This window comes from Lissotriton helveticus, chromosome 1_1 (genome assembly GCF_964261635.1).
Source record: "Lissotriton helveticus chromosome 1_1, aLisHel1.1, whole genome shotgun sequence".
Taxonomy (NCBI): Eukaryota; Metazoa; Chordata; class Amphibia; order Caudata; family Salamandridae; genus Lissotriton; species Lissotriton helveticus.
In genome coordinates this window covers 369088990-369106141 of record NC_136057.1, presented here as the reverse complement: position 1 = coordinate 369106141, position 17152 = coordinate 369088990, and the positions used below count along the sequence as shown (strand labels likewise).

At 42.6% G+C, this 17152-nt stretch overlaps 1 protein-coding gene and 1 long non-coding RNA gene across 5 annotated transcripts in view; one reads left to right on the top strand and one right to left on the bottom strand.

Moving 5' to 3' along the window:
* Positions 1-17152, bottom strand: part of LOC144809094 (uncharacterized) — a 221819-nt gene that overhangs the window by 44448 nt on the left and 160219 nt on the right. Inside the window, exon 2 of one of the 2 annotated variants that reach the window (XR_013606863.1) lies at positions 5799-5935. The exons of the other annotated variant lie outside the window; for it this stretch is intronic. This is a non-coding gene — a long non-coding RNA (uncharacterized LOC144809094). The remainder of the gene's footprint in view (positions 1-5798; positions 5936-17152) is intronic. 2 annotated transcript variants of the gene reach the window in all.
* The window catches only part of WNT5B (Wnt family member 5B), a 442741-nt gene that overhangs the window by 321266 nt on the left and 104323 nt on the right, over positions 1-17152 (top strand). The gene's annotated exons all lie outside the window — the stretch shown is intronic.

The window sequence follows — 17152 nt, the reverse complement described above, 5'->3', positions numbered from 1 at the left end:
TTAATTTGAAAAGGAACAAAATGAGGGGTTTCATTTTGCCATAGAAATTTTATATATATATATATATATATATATATATATATATATTCACTGAAAAAACCATAGGTTTCACACCAGTTATAGTTAGGAATTAGCATTTAAAAAACCTATTAAATTCACTGAAAAAACCATAGGTTTCACACCAGTTATAGTTAGGTGGAAATTTTACTCGCATAAAACCATTGAAATTCCCACGTTATAGTTAGTTGGACTCACTATAACTTGCGCGTGCAATGCACTGCTGATGACGTCACATATTACATCACTCATGACATGGTCAGTGACATCACTCATGACATCACTGATGACATCTCAAATGACATCACTGATGACATCATCCAGTGAATGTGTATCTTTCTGAAAAATAAATATTTTTTACATATGTATATCTAAAGGTTGATGGAAGAATAAATGGGTAAATAAATGTCTAAATGGATGTTTTTTGTGTAAAATTGATTGGTTAACTGACTTATTAAATGTATCTTAGTGAATACATATATTAGCGAATAATGTTTAAATATTTAAATATCTGTATCTGTGTCTCACTTTGTGTATAAGTGGCTGCATGGGTTGGTGAGTAGCTACATGAGTGTGTATATGTGTTATTAGTTGTTTTTTTGAGTATCAGTATCAGTGTCTGTATGGTTCGGTGGGGGATATTACTTAGAGCACAGATGCATGAATGAGTGACTCACTATTTGTATGTATTTTGAAGACAGCATGTGTGCAAGACTGTATGGGTGGATGATTGTGTGTATGGGTGGGTTAGTGAGTATGTGTTTTTATAATTGATTGTTTAAGAGAGTAAATATGTTTCCGTTTCTGTAGAAGTATGTGTAGTGGTGTGTATATAGCAGTATAATCAAGTAAATGTTTTTTTGATAGTTTATTTGCATGTGTGAATTTGTGTGAGAGTAACTATATGGATGAGTATTAGTGTGTAACAGGATGTATAGGTGTATGAGTACATATGATGAGTAAGTACATGCATGAGTGACTATATAGAACTGTTGGTGAATGAGTGGATGTGTATGTAGATGTTGGAATTACCTAATAAGTTTTTGTAATTGGTATTGGTTTCTCCTTTTTTAAGAAAATGTTAGTTTCTATTTTTGAATGTGTGTCAAAGGTTATTTTATGCTGATAGGAGGTCTGCCACTTTGTCACAAGGATGTTGTCATCAGTGATGTCATTTGAGATGTCATCAGTGATGTCATGAGTGATGTCACTGACCATGTCATGAGTGATGTAATATGTGACTTTATCAGCAGTGCATTGCACGCGCAAGTTATAGTGAGTCCAACTAACTATAACATGGGAATTTCAATGGTTTTATGCGAGTAAAATTTTCACCTAACTATAACTGGTGTGAAACCTATGGTTTTTTCAGTGAATATATATATATATATCTCCAAAGCTGTAATACTGTGCCTGGAGTGGTAAAAGCCTTTGGACATTTTACAGCTCAGCATGGATAGCACTGTGCTAATCCTATGCTAAAAGACTTTGATAGAAAAACAGACATTTGAGGTGAGCAAATTTAGTGTCGCTGGTGTTGAGAGTACTCTGTAGTGGAGCTGCTTTCCACCTAAACTTGAGAACTATCCAGGGTTCTCTGCTTCTTTTTTGTTATATATATATATATATCACGACAACTTGGCTCGAAATGGTTGACCCCTGGCGCTTCTCTAATCGGTGCGTGTTCTGCGGCAGAGCCCCGCCGAATTCAATTATCCAAACCTCCTTTGCAGGAAAATGAACACGCACTCGTCAGGATCTGGCTTTCAAATTCTTTATTTCTCCATAATTCTCCGTGTAAATTACCAACGCGTTTCGCCGCCAACCGACAGCTTCATCACGGTCAATATTCACTCTCTCCACTAACTACTTAAAGGAGTGGTTTATGCAAGGTCACATGGTTTCTACATGACTTCCTGTCATTCTCGCTCAGAGTTATGGGTGTCGTAGTTTCATTCATTATACAACCCAATTTGGAATTCAGAACACACATTTTTTACATATTTACATTTACATTCACATGCACGTGTATTAGTGCCTCACCCTATCCGCATCATTAATACCGATATATGTGGGTCTGGTTTGCCTTGGTGATTATATCAAGTTTCGCCCTCTAGTGGGCACACTCCTATGATATATATATATATATATAGTGTGTGTGTGTGTATGAATGCAGGGCTCATATTTGGATTTTAGTTGAGTCGGTTCAGAATTTCAACCTCCCAAGATAGAATGTAGGTACTACTAACATGTAATGTTAAGCACCAAAACATACTGCACTTTGTAGCCTGTGAAATATACATGAACATTATTATAAATTGTTAATTAAAATGAAAATGTAAAAATCTTACAAAACCAGATTCTGATTTGTTAGATGATAAAAACCATGCCAACCATCCATTCTAGAACATTCCTAGACCTCTGAGTCAACCTGAGTCATTCCAACTGAGCGTGAGAGAAGAGTGTCATCTAGTGGGCAACTGACAAAAGCCAGGACAGATTCTATCTTGATATAGTCTTCTATTGTAGAAGAGTTGACACATGAATTCCACAGGGAACGTAAGTGACAAAAACATGGGCTGTGCAGATAAATTGGAACTCTTCCTTCCATTTTCAGCAAACACAGCAAAGAAATGCCTTTCAATCAATCACAGACCCCCACAAACTGACACCAGTTGAATGTCTTTAAATAAATCCCAGACCCCCACAAACGGACACCAATGGAACGTCCTTCAATCCAGACCCCCACAAACAGACACCAATTGAACGTCCTTTAATCCCAGACCCCCACAAACAGACACCAATTGAACGTCCTTTAATCCCAGACCCCCATAAACGGACACCAATGGAACGTCCTCCGTTGCCAGAGCCCTGCAAACGGATACCAATGGATTGTCTTCCATTTGTAGACCCCACAAAGTCACTCCATTGGCAAGTCCTTTCTTCCCAGACCATACAACTTGACGCTATTGCTAAATTCTTCCTTGCCAGAGCACTTAAACTGATATTGGAACGCTCTTGTGCCCAAGAGTTCATGTTACTAGAAGACTCCAGGTCACCAGGGACTCAATTGCCCCGTCCTGGGTTTTTCTTTCACACATTACCCTTTTCATGGGCTTGAACCCAGGCTACAGCTCCCAGAAAGCATCATGCAGCTAAACTAAATGCAGAGAGTGGAGCACGCCGTCCTTGACACACGGAGTCATCCGGTACATTTTCAAGACGTGCAAACAGAACATCCTCCTTTTTAATCAAAAACCACCTTAACAGCACCAGCATCTCGTGCCGATGCCCGCACCCCCCTTCGACGCTGCAGCCTCGCGGACATGCAGGGCCTGGGCTGAGCTAAGCGCATGGGGGTGTGTGTATCCCAGACTGTCTAGGGGGTGCAGCGGGCCCCTGCACATGGTTTCTGGGTTATCAGGGGTTGTTTGCCTCGGGCTAATTTTAAGCACATTTTCCAGTCCGCGTGGCCCATCCCAGGCCGCAGGTAGGGAAAGCAGCAGGACGTTGGATGGGGCCCGGCCTGCTGCAAACAAACACAGCCATGGGACCGTGACTGTGGCCTGCCGCCCGGCTGGATGGAGCTTTTTCCCTGCCACAAGTATATCCTAGCGAGGAATGTCCCATATCCTGTTTATTGGTCGCTATGAATACTCTCGTGCCTGGATTCTGTTTACTGGGAGCTATGAATACCTCGTGCCTGGGCAGGACTTGAAGCACAAGTTCATTTTTGCCCCGCTTTGGGCACCTGAGAAAGCAGACGGTGCAGCTTCTTTTACAGATGTTTCTGTCATGTTCCACACCCGGGCAGGGGCACCGTGGACACGTCTACTGAAGACCTGTTGCACCCAACATCCAAGGGCACATTAGAAGACGTGTGTCTGTGTCGACAGGCAGGGGGGGCAGTTGTGAGGTGCATGGGAACGCACAAGGACATCTTTAAAATGTATGTAGTACACCATTTCAGCATCTGCCCCGGAGGAAATCCGCCCACAGACTGTGGCAAATACTAAGATGTGTATAATATAAGCAGAGTCCCCTTTCAGGGGCAGTCTGTCCTCCCTAGTTGCACTGCTCTGCTTTGTGTTGTGTTAGCACAATACTCAACTTCATTTCAATAATTTTTCTATGCTTGTTTAACCGTAATGAAAGATTAAATAGTACTCAAAATCTACACAGAAATTTTGATCCGAATTTATTTCATCTGAATTTTTTTTCACTTCGTTTCAACGTTTGGAAAGGTCATCACAGACAAACTTGTAAGTAAGTATGTACTTACCAAGAGAGATTGTGAGAAGTGTAAGGGGGATGGGGTAAAATAAGATGTACTGTTCGAAAACAACCAGATCAAAACATGTGCTGTTAACAATTGTCAAGTAGTTCTTTTGTTAAGACCTTTTATGTTTTTTTGGTTTTCAGGTGAAATATTTGATGAATTACCTCACTCCCCCACCCCCTCTTGAAGGGCAGAACACCCCAAAGGCCCTTGGGTCTGGGGTGTTAATAATTCGAATAACAAAGTTGAAATTAAATGAAACAAACAAAATCAGATGAAATATATTCAGATCCATAATTTCAGTGTATTATTTAATCATTGATGACTGTTGCACGGGCATAAATAAAAAATGATTATTGAAATATAGTTGAAGTATTGCAGTAACACAACGCAAGGCAAAATAGTGCAACTGTGGAGGACAATGCTCCTGAAAGGGGGATGTGCAGTTAACCTAGAAGCCAAAATGCCCATTTTAAGTTTAGTAAGTTTATTGAGTGAAAAATAATAATACAGTGGGGGAAAAACAAAACACATCCAAGTTAATAATGAGGAGGGAAAGGGAAGGTGGAGATAAACACACAGTTCATGTAAAATACTGTCTGATCAAAAGCACAATATAAATCATAAAATGAGTAACAGGATACGTAGCAGTAAAGTAATGTGACAGAAGTGAGAAGTCAAGGAGGTTGTAGGACTTCTTGAAAGTTGGGTGACGGAGCAAAAGACACTTTTTCAGAGTTATCCAGGAACTGTGTAACAGGTGTCAATAAATCCTTTTGTTTCAAAACAAGGAGTAGAGGTTGCGCAGTATCTAAGCAGCGGTAGTGACAGACTGCATACTATCACGCTTTGACTGATAACTGTGTATAACCATTCAAATTTTGAGTGATTTTCTGAAAAGCAATTGCTAATAATACGTCAGATATTCTTACATTAAATGAAGCATTTACTCATACATCAGATACACGTCCTAAAAATCCATTAAGAATAGACTAAGGTACATTGGAATTAAAAATAAAATTAATCTGGCACCAAACTTGTGACCAAAAAACAGCAAAAGAGGGAGAAGTGAATAATAAGTGTTTTAAGTCCCAAACTACCCATTGGTAAGTTAGAGGGCGATACCTGTGTTAGCACACAAAAAGAAAACGAAAGGAGGATAAAATGGATGAAAGGGTATAACAAGGAGTGCTGTGGCTATTGTATACGATTTGTATGATAAAATGGTAGTGTGTGCCCATAGAGCACGCTTCACGTTCTGTCTGTGTAGTGCAGCCGGGCCACACTGGGAGATTATCTGTGCCCATGGTTAGGAGTGTTCTCTGTGCACAGAAGGAGCACACTGGGGCAATTCTGTGCACTTATCCTTCCACATTGCTGTGCTCAAAAGCAGAGGCGAGCACATGCAACAGTCTTGGTGTATCAACTTCACTAAAGCAGGCAAAGAAGATGTGTATCTCACCACACAGCCTGGGGCTTGCTAAGAGTTGTATCTGTGCCCGCAGGTACTCGTATCTGTTCTCTGAGAAAGTGGCACCCACTGACACTCTTCGAGGAATAGGATTCTTATTTATATCTGTTTTCAGATGCAGTTCAAACCTGTGGAAAAATAAAATAAAATCTGCAAACAATCTGATTAATGTGCCATGGACAAATGGCAGAATATTGAGAACAGTACATCAACCTGCACTAACAATGTTTATTTTGCAGTATTCCAAGATGTTTGGAAAGCATGTTAATTGGCATATGTAAGGCCTCTGCCCCTGCCCCCCACATATCTGTTTTTGTTTGCTGTAATGTGGTTCCTATTTAGTCCTCCGTCTCCACACATTTCCCCAGACACACATGTCTTGGCATCATTTGTGTCCTGCTGCCAGGGTATATGCACACTCCGTCATCTTTCCTTCTGCTCCCTCTTTAACATATACGTAAAACTATTACCAGAGCTATTCAACTGTTTTGACCTTACCTGTTACAATTGTGCAGACACCCAAATAATATTCAAATTGGAACATCCCAAAAACAAACAAAACTCCACACTCATCCGTTGGTTTACCCTTTGAGGCAGTCTGATATGGAACTTTCTCAGACGAGACATAACAATCTGAAATGCTTGCGGAGAGTGGAAAGCATATGATTCATTAACACTCTGGCCTGATGATATAGAAGTTACAAAATATTGGCGATGTCATGGACTCTGCACTCTCAATGATCTCCCTCTTAGACAAACTAACCGAGTCAACCTTCTTCACAATGAAGACACTCCTATATTACCCCATCCTGGATTTATATACAAGGTTCAAGCAACAGCATCACTCATCCTCTCAAAAGTTTATTAGGGAAACAGTCTGTATCAGAGGATTACTCTTTCAGCCATGAGATGATGCTAGAAAATTCTGTACATAGCTGCAAGATTACATTCACATCTATAGAGAGAGAGATTCACACCCCTCCGCCCCCCCACACACACATAACTCTCCTGACTTGAAGGCTTTCCAGTGGTCACCATTCGCCCCCCTACTCTCAATGCAATACACGATAAAGTTCCTGAATACCTTTAGACGAGAATCAAGTAATACTCCTAAGTAAGGAATGTATGTTCCAGACGAAAACCACGATTCGTCATCAACCTTACCAAAAGAAGACAGTCCGTGGCACTACTTTCTCTGTACAGGCTGGCAAGTTATGAAAGTCCCTCTCAGGAAAAAACTAGAGCCACTGAGAACCATCTACAATGTAGAAGAATGGTTATGAGAAGGCTTCCTTGAGGCACCATCTACTACAGAATGGATATTTACAATTCTCTGCATGCCCAGCTCCCCTTATTCAACTCTTATTCCAAATTGCATGTCTCTTATTCAAATCATACACAAGGCTGCATAGCCTCCAGCTTACTCTTGTACATGTGCTTGTGTGAATTGCCCCATCTAGACCCATAACCCATAACCTCTTCCTTCTCACTTGCCTGCTATTATTCTTCTAAGATTCCACTACCCTATCAGCTCACCCCATGAATCATTCTCACAAACGAACATCCACCTGAATCCCCTGTTGGTATTGACATTTAACTGCCTATTAGGAATTTCCTTTACACTATCTTAACATATCCCCCATCCACTTTACCTATGACATCTAACTCCCACTGATTTTAGCTGAAACAAACTGAGTACAGCATGTAACAGTCTCTTCTGAGAGAACACGAGTAAACTTACTAACCAAAAACCACTAAAATAGCCATGAACTTCAGGTTCCGGAGGAGCGTGCTACGGACCATAACACGCTTCAGCACCTTGTCGGGGGTAGTAAGTGCTATAAATGCAGTTACAGTTCAATACAATACATAGCTGCCTCTGCGGACCGCCTCCTTGGCCAACCATTCTCCATCATTTGTGTGGATTGCTGGTTGCTTTCTCACAACGCGTATATTCAGGGAGTTAAAGAAAATGTGTGGCTAATTTCCGAATTCTCAAAAATATGCAGGACATTTGCAAATGAACTAAGCAATGTAGCCCAGCCCACGGGTATGGACTGCCCCTGCTTGGGCAGAGGCATGTTGTGTATTGTAGTTTCACATTCAGACGGGGCATGCCTGAGCAAAAACTGGCAGCTTTATCTGGGAGAGGAGACAATATCTATAAATAGTTGATGCCATACGGAGGAGCATGGTGTGAGGTATAGTTGTACACTCAAGAAACGACACCATGTGGGGTGAGTTTAGTGCACAGTGGAAGGGTATGGAAATGCCTTTTTACAATCAGTCAGAGGTTCTCCCAGATATTCATCATTCACCAAGGTAAGAGTGGCATCATTTGAGCTCATCTCTGGCCTGCACACACAATACCTGATTATTTCCATATCAGAAACCCTCACACCAGTCACGCCTGCTCCAGGTCGCAATCCATTCAGTAAGGGAGAAGCTCTCCAAGGCAACACTAGTGACAAATACCTATGACATGAATAGAGTGGGTAGAGGTAACAGCACTTGAAGTAGCCTCTTTGCACTCAGGCTGGAGTACTCTGAGATTTATAGCTATCCACAGAGTCAGGGGCACCCTAGGTGTTGTATCTTCACACTCAGGCTGAGGTAGAGCAGAAAGTGTAGCTGGGCATCCATGCAGATGTGCATTGGGAACTACAGTTGTGTGCTCAGGCAGGTGCACATTCGAAATTACAGCTGTACGCTAAGGCTGGGTTCTCCAAAGTCAGTCCTGGAGGGCCGGATCCGTGCCAGATCTTTAGCATATCCCCATTTAGAAAAATATAGTCATCCTAAAATCTGGCATGGATCCAGCACTTCAGGACCGACCTTGGAGAACCTTTCTTTGAAGAGTTTTATATAGCCTGGCTAGACCCGTAGTTATCAGACGCTTTACATGAGGATCGTTGAGGTACAAGTTAAAAATTACAACCGTTACCAGAGCATAGTAAAACACAGGCAAAAAAACAAAGTTACGGTAAATCGTCAGAGGGAGGGGGAGAAACGAGACACAGCGGGGAGACGGGGAGAACTGTGCCCAATGTCCAGCTGGGTAGGTGACTACCGAGAGGGTGAACCAGGGCCGATCTCGTCTATAGCTGTCTAGCAGCTCCACCAGGCATCAGCCATTTGCTCAGGTCTCAGCAGTCAGGAATAACAAGAATAACGGGTTTGCATGGTTACATTAGTTACAGTTGCATAGTCAAACACAGAAGAACAAGTCCCCAATAGAGGAATTGAGGGAATGGGGGAGGGGAGTGAAAACGGGGCTGGGAAGCAGTTCAGTTCTTGCCGACCGGCAGTTGGAGAAAAGTACCTCGTGAGGGCCCAAAAAGTTGGAGTAGGCGGGCCCATAACCCAGCTGGGGTCACATAGTCACTAAGTCCAGTACCAAATTCAATCACCGCGTTAGGTAATCTCTGCAATGTGGGAGGACCACAAGAAGAGGGTGAAAAAAGGGCGCCACATTAGTGGCCATTAATGTCTGGGAGGGAAAGCGCCTCCAGAGGGGGCCATCCAGGGGAAATGGACAGGTAGGCGACCAAAGGCGTGGACTGGTGGGAAGCAGTGATCCAGGAGTCGGTTGAGGCAATCAAGATGGTGGGCCCAGAGTTACAGTCACCAATAGCCTCGGCACAAAATGGCGGACCCCCAAATCAACATATAATGCAAGCCAAAGAAAGACCGTCAAGAAAAACTAACCTCAAGAAGCAGGACTGGTTAGGGTAGGCAGGCGCAGGATCGATAGGAAGGAAGGCTGCTGGAAAACGATGTCACTCGAACCACTGTCTCTCGGGTCATCAAGAGAAGTCCGGTAGTAGAATCGCGACCCAACCTGCTGTAGGGACGGGGTAAAACAATATCGGGGCCCCGGCAGCCACCTCGAAGAGGAGAGGCAGCCACGGCGACCGGACGGCTCGTTCCCTTGTGATTCATCGTGGAAGACAAGATCGTGGTCATGGGGTCGCAATCCCTTGGAGAACTGGCTCCAGGGTCTAGTGCGACAGCATAGTTGGAATTCTCATTGTTGATCTATCGGTGGCGCTACAATCACGTAGTACGTCCCAGTAGAAATCTTGGACGGTGCCACAGGACGTCCCAGAGCCGTTGAGGGAAGACAAACAACGAAGGTCGTGCCCGGAAGGCAGGTGATGGCCAGCGGGGAGACCCGTCTGCCCATCCCCCTCAACTGCCAAACTTGCACTAAGGTAAGGGTGCACTCGATAAGGAACCTGCTGGTGGGTTACACAACTCTCTACTGAACATAATGACTTCCACTACCCTCTTGAGGGTGGAGGACAGTAACATTGCTTCCACTGCTGTTTCCTGGTGGGGAGAGCACTTTGGCTGCCACTGCTGTTTGCTGGGTGGGGGCAGTAGTATGGCTTCCAATATTCTGTCCTTGCCAGATTCCTAAGAAGCACTCTTTCACTCGCATGAGGGATGCTGATGAGCAGTGCAAGGAGTTCCGCTGTGGCAGAAGACTTGGGGACAGAGCCCTCAAGCTGTCAATGCTTGAAGGCATTCAGAATCCAACACTTCTGGAAGTATCTCAACTCCCAGCGGGCACCTTACAAGAAGTATACGACCAGTTCTACTCTATTTATATCTTGTTGTGCTCTACAGCGCTATAAGTATTATTTACATTACTTGCACATCGCTAGTCCAATGTGACTTATTGCACCAGGGCATTGGCTCTTGTAAAGGTGTCCTCCCACCCTGCATGACCGCATTAGACGATTTGCCTGTTGTAGTTATACCGAGAGAACTGTTATGGGATATTTAATGGACAGGGGCGTATCTGTTTCCTCTGCATAGAGCACATTGGGGGTATATTTTTGCCAGCAGGCCAGGGCGTTCACATTTACCTTCACCAGATCTGAGATTCTACACATAAACAGCTGGTCTCCATTTGCATCCAGAGAGATCATAAGGATCTTTTAAACAGATGAGACTGAATTATGTTGGCACTCAACAAAATGTGAGAAATGAGAAGTCAGGATACGAACCCGTTCCTCTTCCCAGGTAATAATATCTAAACTAAAAGAATGGATTAGTCAAAATGCACTCACCTATAACTAGAATTTAGAAGGATGTACCTAGAGTATGTACTGCCTAGAAAACCCTCAGGTTTCGAAAAATAACCTTCACTCACCTACCTAGTAGATGACCTGCTTCATCATTGGGTTTCTACCCTGTTCACCAAATGTTTCCAGGGTGTGCTCCGACACCTGATTACTGTGGAGCTGATTGTTTTTTTGGGTGACAAATGTGAGTGAGAAGTGCTCAAGTGAGGTGTGATTTTAAATTTGGCTCAATAATCGTTTTAGAACCTCAATTTTATTATTGAGAGTATTGGTCAATGTTAAAAGGGTGGCCGATATGTGAAGGATAATAGTTTGATCCTTCATATCCTGTGATTGGGCTACATGTTTCAACCATGTTCTGATGTGTCCATTAGAGTCATCTGGCTTTCTTCAGGAGCAATAGATGCATGCATGCACACTAAAACAACCCACTAGAAAACCTCCATGTCGCAGTTCTGTGGAGACAAAATACATAGGTCTAATCGCATTCCTACACTTAAATATACATGAGCAGTGTTAAAAATAGTGCTCGATGTAGGCGAGGACATTGTTCTGGTTTGCTACTCGACTCAGTGTCACTTGTATAGTTGAAATCACTATCCAAAGGACCCTGACAATCATTTATAAGGGGCAAAATAATTTTTTTGTGCAAGGAATTTCCAATTTTTTTTTAGCTTTTATCTATCAGAAATTCCCATATAGTTCCCAACACATATGAGACATACAAGACATACCCACAAGTAAACACAAGACACTATTTACAAAAAAAGTTTTAGAGATATATCCAGTTCAGTATCTGATTCTCGTTTTTTCAGACCTAGCAATGTATGCATACCCTTGTTCTCTCTGTCTCTCTAGACTAACGTACAAAAAGATGGACTCTTGTACCGTGTTAACTGACATAAGTGGAGAAGTGTGGCTCACTGGTTAGAGGAGGCAGACCCTGAAGCAGAGGTCAGACCCGGGACCAGGGTTCAATTCCCGACGCGGCAGGGTCTTGAGCCCAAATATCCACGGACTCGATAATTCTCGTTTCGGTGCCTACTTGAGTCACGGGTTCACACTCTGCAGCTCTGGGCATTAGCTTGCTTAATCTCCACTACGGCCCTCCGCGGCGGGATGCCTGGCTTTCACATTGGGGTTGCCCAGTTCGGGTATCTCACAGGGAAAAGCCAGGACGGGTTCCCAAGGCAAGCGCCGAGATGCCTACGGGTAATCGAGCGCTATATAAGAACGCATAATAATAATAATAATAATAACATATGTTAGCCCATCAGTTGTTATTGAAATAAGGCCGACTGCGCTTTTACACCGTATGTGTGTTGATGGTCATTATTTTAGGAAGTAGTAAAGTAGAGTGCGAATACTAACTTTTGCAACTGTAGCAATTTGCCACCTGAGATGGGCCAAGGGGGCGGACCCCGTAGTTACACTTTGTTATAGAAGATTTCCCTTTAGAATCTTAGCGGGTAAATAGTTGAAAGTTGTGCGATCAGCATTCCAACCCAGGTTGTCTCCTTCTGAGTGCCCACTTACGTTTTCAAGGTATCTCACCCTCTGATACCTATTCTTCCTCGGTCGTCCCGCATCTTGATTGTGTGTTGGGGGAGCGAGTATAAATATCGTAGAGCCTCTCTTGTTTCCTGGACCTGTCCGTGCTTGCTTGCACGTCGTACGTGGGATTCTATGGAAGTCTGCGCTGACAGCTGGACTTATACGTAGCATGTTTCACGTAGATCAGGCAGAATACCTGATCATTAATGCTCGTCTATTACCCTCATTGTCTCTGATGGGTTTATCAATAAAGTTACTAGAACGACTATCGATATTAGAGTGTTATCATCATTGTCCTCAATGTGAATTATCGATGTTGAGTATGTGTGCATAGGTAAAAGTGAGTGAGCGAGTCGGAACTCTTACCACCTTTCCTTCCCCAACTGAGTAGACATTGAGGGAATGATGGTTTCTCCCCTTGAGAATATTTGGAAAGAAATGTGGCCAATGTTTTTTGTCTTCTGGTGGCTAAAAAACACATAAGATGTGCAGGCAGAGCTAATCTGACCCTTTGTAGCAGCAGATCCTTTGCCACACCCTGATAGTATTATCTAATTATCTTATCAGGGTGGGGGTAAGATTGCCTATGATGAAGCATGGAACTAAAATGTAGGTGAGGTTTCTTTATCCAGAAAACATCTGGTTCATCAGATAATTTAGGTGATATTGGTACCGCCATCGATTCATCACACGTTTTATGAATACATTGTTTGCTGCCGACACTTGTTTCAAAAACAGGGCGAAAGGCGGATTTTTTTGGCACAAAATCGTCTAACTTCTATTAGTGTTATATCCATTCAAGATAATCTGGGTATGCATTTTGACTCTGCTTCTTATACTATTTCAAAATGTAGGAATCGCCTTCCATCATTGTACCTTCCTTCTCCTTTTGTTTTCCCACATGCCACTTCCAGGTAAATTACCTGCCATATAATATCATTATGATTCTTTTTGAAAGGGCCTGGTTTGGAAAATCTGACGTCGCACAAATTTCATAGGGCCATACCTTGGACTGCAGAGCTATTCTTCTGGTTAGACACATGCAAAGCTTTCAGGCAGGTTATGCCAATCTTACAGGCTTACGCCTCAGACAGAAGGTCTATGTCATACAAAGCAATAAGTGCACCTTATGAAACGCCTCGACATAAGTCATGAAATAAGTGCCATAGTAGCAAGTTGTCTGGTTCAAAAATGATGCTAATCTATATGTAAACATCACTAAACTTCTGCAATATCTTACTGAGCCACGAGTAGAGCAATGTTACAGAAATTCCTATTTTATTGGAAATAAGATTATCTCTTCAAACACTCAGCACTGCCACATTGGCAGTTATGCTTAGTAGTTGGACCTAAGCACCTGCAGGGAGCCCAGAGAGTTGTGTAGCATCATCTTGACTACCGCGGATATAGCATTTCCTTTAAGTGGTGATGCTAAAACTCTTTATTCCAGAGGGATTCACTCTGAATCCCCGCTAGAAACACTGCTAATTTCAGCAGCGCATATTTGAATTGTTAAGTATTCAAAGAATTGTGAATTCAACAGTCCAAATTCTTCAAATAGGGCTGCATATGTTTTAATGTCTTCGGGGCCCTACATATCTCCCAGCGTATATATTCTTAGTACATCCCATTTCCAAAAGCACGCTATCTTACACAAGTCATGCAGTAGCACTAAATCCATTACGGGCATTTCTAGAGTCCGTATGTAATGCCACCCCATCTTCTTATTTGCTACTCTCCAAGCTTATACAAGTGCCCTAGTGCCACCTGGCACACTACTGGGTATCCTTTCCCCATGCCGACTACTCCACGCATTTGGCTCTGGGTTATCATCAAATTCCAATAGCATCTCAATCTGCCAACACGGAGGGCTCGTGCTGGGGTGCAAAAGCCAGTCCTTTGTTACATCCAGCTGAGATGCCCAGTAATGTTTTCTTACACCTGTCAGGAGAATTTCCCCGTCATACACTCCCATATACAGAGCAGAAAGTGAGATCCTGGCCCTGCCAGCATTGCATTGCTGAGTATGCACCAGCCCATGCAGTCTGGCGAAGCATGTCTTTAGCACCCGGAACTGGGTATTCTGCGTGATACGTAAACATCGTGGGAGGGCTACCATCCTATAAAGTGTCGCCCTGCCCAGTGAAGGTAATAGAAGCATCTTCCAGTGCACAACTTCCTCTCTAAATCACAATGTGCTGTTATTCGAGTTTCTTTTTAGGAGCATATCTTTATCTGTGGTTACAAACATCCCCAGATATTTCAAACCCTCTTTGGCATTCTTAAATTGGCACATAAAAGGGGGCTCCCAGTCTGTGAGTGGATAAAGGATCAATTTACTTTTTGTTTTGTTTTGTTTTATATAGCACAACCCGAAGCTATCAGAGCACTTTACACGAGCACCACTTACGTCACAGATGTACACATTCCTTTTGTTAGGCATGTGGAGATTGAGTGATTTGTCCACAATCACAGGATGTTGAGCGTCCCTGCCGAGACTCAAACCCGGTTCCTCAGCTTCGAGGTTGAAGTTTAAAGGGTTTAGATAGTGTACTAGACTACTAGTACCCTTAACTTTTGCCAATGGTTTTGTAAATAGTAGCAAATGCCATGAGAGCAACTTCGGCCCAAATCCGCAGATTTTTTATATTACTCACATAAAAGGCCATGCTACTGAGCCAATTGCTTTCTCGGCGTCTAGTGATAGGGCCTCTGCGACTTTTTCAGGGCTCTAGGGTATGCCAGACAGCCATACAGGGATCTCTGGTTATGCGTGGCTGACACGCACTGCATGAACTCTGATTGATTCTTCTCGTTCAGTGCAGCGCCAAGATACTCCTTCATGAGTGAGTCGTGCTCGATATCAAATGACCAAATAAATAAATTGAACCAGATGGGTTAGGGATTCTGCCACAATTTAAGCAATTGCCATGTGCTTTAGAAAGGATGTTGCATTGTACCGTCTGTAACGATATTGTCCAATGACACACAATCCTCAGAAGGTTTATCTGGTTTGTGAAGAACTACAATAGTAGCTGCCTGTAGGTCCTTATGGAGCCATCCAAGATATGTGGCATCTTCCTAAGATGTTCTTGATAACTTTACTCAAGGGTTGTCTCAAAAACTTAGCTGGGAGGCATTTGGGCCTTTTTCTGAGTAAGCGTTTCTGTTAGCTCCTGCACTTAAAAACTATTCTTTAGCAGTGTTACCTCTATTTATTTTCTCTGTGGGCGGCAATGTAGGGTCTCTGTGCACTGCAGCCAAGGCCACGTGCACCAACTCACCATGCAAGCGAGTACGTTTCTCAGATGCATGACATTTAAAAGGAGTAGTAAGCCCCAGAGTGTGAAATCTGAGAGCATTAGGTACCTTGCTTCAGTGTGTTGTAAACTGAATCCATTGAAGACGTAGTAAAGAGCCAGAAAGATCGTTAGGGAAGTATTCTGTTGATTTTAGTTCAAGATGAACAATTTGAAACGTATACATCTACAGAATGTGATTCTGGCCATCTAGCACTTCATTCAGATCAATTCTGTGTGATTATACTAAATGTTCTGATACAGTCAAAGTAACTTGTCTTTGATACATTACATGCCTGCTACTGTATTACGTTTTGTTGATATGGTCGGAAATGCTCCTAAAATTACCCAATAAAATGGTGGTCATTTTTCAACCTTGAATGGATGAAGGATCAAGTCAGTATCTGCAGGATTTGACCCTGTTGCTTGTATATTAAATTTAGATTGTATAGTGTGCTTAGCTTACCAAGCTACCTCAATAACCTTTAAAAGGATTTCTAGTTACAATGTCATGCTTTCAGCCCAGGAATAGTTATTTGAATATAAAGAGAAAGAAAGAGCACATTTGTACAATTCAATATAAAGAGAATGTAATTGTTAGATGTTTTAACATTTGGAAGTCAAATTTGGTTAGTTTGGAGGACTTGGTGTATATCTGGCCTTAAAGTGATAGATTAGATCTATCACAATTTCTGAGAAAATTAGTTAGGCCCTTTTTTATGGAATTAACACCTAAACTTAAATGACGGCAATGGGGATTCAGATTGTGCATCACATCGCTTCAGGTTTTGGCATTAGCGCAACCTACTGTGATTCTGGGCAAATAACAATCTCCTTGTGCATACACAAAAAATGAGTGTGTAATGTAACCGGTGCTCATGATAAGTGCTCCAGTACCTTCAGGTCTAGTTTGTGCTATATATAACTGCAAAAAAACAAGGTGGGGTGCAGGGCCGATTTCTTTACTTACAGCCTCAGGGGTGACAGACAGCTGGCTGGAGTTGTTTCTGCAACAGCCCACAGGTGGGAGGTGAGATTTAGGGCTGATATTTGTTTTCACTGAAAATTCAGGATTCAGAATATCATGATTAGCAAAAAAAAACACGAAATCTGCACTTTTGTAAAACTCCATCGAATTTTTTTCCACAAATATCTGCAAATCATGGCAGGCTAAATAAATTGAGACTGAGCCTCCCTTTATTGACTCTGCTCTGTGCTGAGCCAATAGAAGGGGTATGAGCTTAAAGTTAGCAGGCCGCAGAGGTGTTAAATTCCTCTGCCTTTAAAATGAACAGGCCCCGGCCCTCCCCCTGCTCTTTGTTTCCTGGTGCCTGCCGCCCCTTAACCATTGTTTTTGTTAATTTATATAGCTCTGCAAGTATTGGAGAGCTTTACATGA